The sequence below is a fragment of the Fulmarus glacialis genome, unplaced genomic scaffold (assembly GCF_000690835.1).
Source record: "Fulmarus glacialis isolate BGI_N327 unplaced genomic scaffold, ASM69083v1 scaffold610, whole genome shotgun sequence".
In the NCBI taxonomy this organism is placed as follows: domain Eukaryota; kingdom Metazoa; phylum Chordata; class Aves; order Procellariiformes; family Procellariidae; genus Fulmarus; species Fulmarus glacialis.
Window position 1 is genome coordinate 88,390 of NW_009189458.1, and position 4,392 is coordinate 92,781.

The following is a 4,392-nucleotide window of genomic DNA, read 5'->3' on the forward strand; positions in this document are numbered from 1 at the left end:
TCCCGATCTTTTTGGGGTGCTTTTACCCTTCAGCTGAATCCAATTAGACACAGAAACCACGGGAACGGAAAAGGATGGCAATAGAATAAAGTAGAAAATGGTGGAAGGCAAGAACAGGTTAAATGTAAGAAGAGCAGAAGAAGAGATTCAGTGAGGAGCTGGGCAGAGGGATGCAGGCAGGCAAACAGGCTTGTGCAGAAGGGCATCTCTGGTGGGTCTGTGACCTTTGGCAGATCACTTCTCTTCCCCGGGCAGCTCCAGCTACAGCTGGGGATTTTGGAACAGGAATTAACTGGTGTGGTGCAAGTCTGTTCCTCTCCTCTTATCTTAAGACTGAGGCCTGGATTTATCCCAGCTAACTTTACATACTCAGTTGAGAAAAGCTAACTTAGATGCCTTTTACAGAGCCCTGTGCAATGAATAGGAAGCTCTGAATCACACCCTGGAGGGTCCTGTCTTTCCCGGTTGACTATTCATACAGCCTATGACTTCTAAGGTAGGTAACTTTTGGTGCCTGGGGCTAGGTAGGATGAATGTGGGTCTGAAAACTTTGTACTTTCAGCAACAAGAGAGAAAATACTGGTGAGTGGAAGAGCTTTGTGCGGCCCTTATTCCCTAGTGTAGAATCGGGAACATGTACTTTGGGCTTGAGATACCATGTGTATTGTGTGTTCATCAGTGTGTCAAAGGTGTGCATTTACAGTGTGGTACCTCTGATACAGGTTCACTTCACAGAATATGGGATCTGAGGGCAATAAGTACCCTGTTCACATGTTTGTCAGGATATCAGCAGCTGAAGAGCATCTGCAAAAGAAAAGTTCTTTTATTTTTCTGATTGAAAGGCACGGATATGAAAGATCTTGTACAACTACTGCATTAGCCTATTCTTTTTATTCTTAAACAACATCTCTGTTCTACACAGAGTAAAAACATCTCTGTTCTACACAGAGAAAACATCATCTCTGTTCTACACAGAGTAATAATATACCCATATTAAGGGCAGAATCTGATTCTTGAACTCATTATGCAAGATGATGTGTATGAGGAAAGAGAGAGTGATCCTAGACAGATAATAAATACAGGAGAATTATGTCAAATAATATTTCAGAAGTGTTTCAGATGCAAAATTATATGATGATATATTACACATGTTGCATAAAAAGAAAAACTTTAGTTCCTCTAAGTTGTAGTGGGAATGTCTTTTGGCTGCAGCTCTGGGTGTTAGGGTGCCATGCATAATGCTGACCTCCAGCCAGCATCTTAAAATCAGCCCGGGAGCCATGGTGAACGCTATTTTTTGAGGGTAATTTTTTTTCTCCAGAGTAAGGGTTTCAAAAAAACAAGTGTGTGTGCAAATGAATAGCACTTTTCTTGCTGTTCTTACTTCCTTGAACCCAGTTATTATAAATATTTTTCAGTCTTTGTATCTTCAGCTGACTAGCTCTTCTAAACACTTCCTTACTCTATTGTTTCAGGACAAAAAAAAAAAAAAAAATCTTACTTTTTGTCAGCTCTACTCAGCTACTTAAGAAAAGTACAGAAGCTTCCATTGCTAATCTCTGTTTAACATCATTTATTTGTAGCCCCTTCAAAAGCTTTCCAGTGGTCATTAATGCTTGGTTGTGTAGCCACATAGCATTTCAAATCAATGAGCTTCTTGTCTATGGGTGGATGGGAAAGGGCTGCTTCAGTCAACGTGCTGCTGAAGATGTGGATGCTTTCCTTGAAGACAGTCTGACTGGTACAGAAGTTGGTTAAATCCTACTGCTAAGAGCACTCGTTAGAATAAAATCACAACTTGCTCTGAAGGTGGTATTTACATTCTTTATAAAACTTCACTTGACTGAAACTTTGTTTGCTAGATACTAAAAAGCGTTGTGCATTCTTATGGGGGCAAGATTTGCTGTAATAACTGATGTGAATACTGTTACTGCATTTAAATATTCAGTATGAAAACACTTGTGTGGGTATCATGAAAACTTTCTGCGTACATCAGACTGGTAGCAGAAACAAAATCATGTGTTTGATTTACAGAAAGAAAGGGGGAAAAAAAAAAAGTAAAAAAAACAATCCCAGGCCCTGAGGCAACGATATGAGAATATTTTAACAGCCCTAGATCCTGCAGGGGATTGTAACTAGGGGCATAGTCCTTTTTTTCCTCCCCTGATCAACAGCTGCTCTGCGTCCATCAGGTCTCCTTGTCAGATAATCTCTGCGGGAAGCCGGAGCTCGGTCTTCAGCCCCAGTCCCTCCCAAGGTCATGCACACGAAGCACCACGAGAATAAGCTGGATAAAAGGGCTGGATGAGTGATTGTGTGCTACAAGGGGCCCTAGGATGTGAACTGTCTTTCTTGATTCTAAAAATAACTCTGTTATATATAGTCTTGCCTGTGGTACTCGTAAGGCCAATATGTATGTATGTATGCTGAACCCATTTTATGAAAAACGGATGGTTGGATTTCCAACAAATATTTTTTCCAAAACAGATTATTTCCTAATGGTTTATGAGTTGAAGGATGCAGTATCTTCACAGTCAAGTAAAATTTTACTTCTGATGAATGCAAAGCATGTCATGATTTTAAAATGTTGGAGAGCAGATAGAGTTATTTCTGCCTCCCATGTTTTCTATAGAAGGCATAATATTTAACTGTCTACCTTCAAAACCGTCAGCTAGTACCTCCTGAACCTTCCTTACACAACATTACAGCATACGTTTTCAAAGCCAATCAACCTCTGAAAATTTAGGTGATGCCAGAATTATGGATGTTCATACCACAGCAGAGAGAGATTTCCACCTCCGCTTTCTCAGTTTGGCAGGAGCAGCATTCCCTAATGTGCTTGGTGTGATGAAAGCTGCCTCATCTCGTTTTCAGTCTTCTGAAACCAGCGTCTGTTAAAGACTGCAAAGCATGTTCTGGGGCTTGAGATTCGGCGATGATATGGGCCTGTTGTTTTGAAATTATTTTCCATTTGTGCAACTGTAATTATTGTTATATTGGTCAGTATTTCTCTGGTACCCAGCATTTCACAAATGCTGTGACGAACAGTGATGGTGAGAGAAGGCCATTTCGTCCTACATGAGTTCAATGCCATGTGCAGCTAGTCACACCCTGAGAGGTCTTTTAACATATAGATCGTCCAATTTATGCTAGACTGAATAAATATGGATTTACTGCATCTCAGTAGTGATAAAGGCACCTAAAATCCCTGGCTGTTTGAAATTGCACCTTATTTCTACTAGAGATGGAGAATTTAATGAAATGGTTTAGCAGATGAAGCATCAGAGAGACCCCTTTAGATAAAATGAATGGCTTCAGCTAATACTGTTCTTCTGAGATGGAAGAGAACAAGTATATCGAAAGGCATCATGTTTAAGCTCATCATTTTCATGTACTAAAGGCTTTCATGAGTTATTAGGTGAAGCTATTTGAGTGGAAAATATGTACATAGCAGCTAAATATTTCAGTGAAGTATGTTATTTAGTTTTTGAGAGGGCACCGTTACTTATGATCCTGACCAGAATGATGGATGCACTCAGAAGGGTTAAGCTGAAGCCACTGTTACATGAATCACCTACCAAAATCAAATTCCACTGGAAACAGGGGAAATGTGTACAATGTGAAAATTACTGTGTGCTTGAAAATATGAAAATAATCTTACGAGCATGATTTTCTGTAGCACTGTAAGAGCCATTTCAGTGTTAGAGAGAAAATGTAACTTCCTTTGAACAGTTGGGAAAACATGACAGAGTACTTGGGCGTTTTTTGAAAGCTACAAAATCCACTTTTTGGATTTAGCAAATGTGAAATTTCTGCCATTATTTTTGCACCAAATCTGGCAAGTCAGTGCGTCAGTCTAGCAGTGCCTGCATCTGCATCTCCCAAAGGTGATAAATGAGATGTTGACTAGTGACAACAGAGGATAAATACGAGCTGTATAGGAGGGCAGTATGAACATGCCCGCAGCTGAGCTCAGCATGTGTAACTGTGGCAGTGTGCACAAACCCCGTCTGAGTGGTGACGGATGCAGATTATTAAAGCAAGCCATTAATAGTTGGCTTGCTTGTTGCCATGTTTGATTAATAACAGACTGAACAAAACATATAGGGGTGTATGTCAAGATACGTACTTTGGCAGAGGCTGTATATAGATACTATGGCTCTGACAGTCTGAAATCTGTTAATGCATTGATAGATTAAAATTATCTCTGGAGCAGGATGAGGAATACATCAGGACCCTTATAGCAGAAACAGCACCAGAATGTATATAAAGAAGCTGTGATTCAGTTTCCGTTATTTTCCAATGTTTTTGATACGCTCTTATATTGATACGAAAATAAAATCTTTATAGGTTTGTATGTTCCTTTTAACATAATCCTTTCCTTCTCTTTCC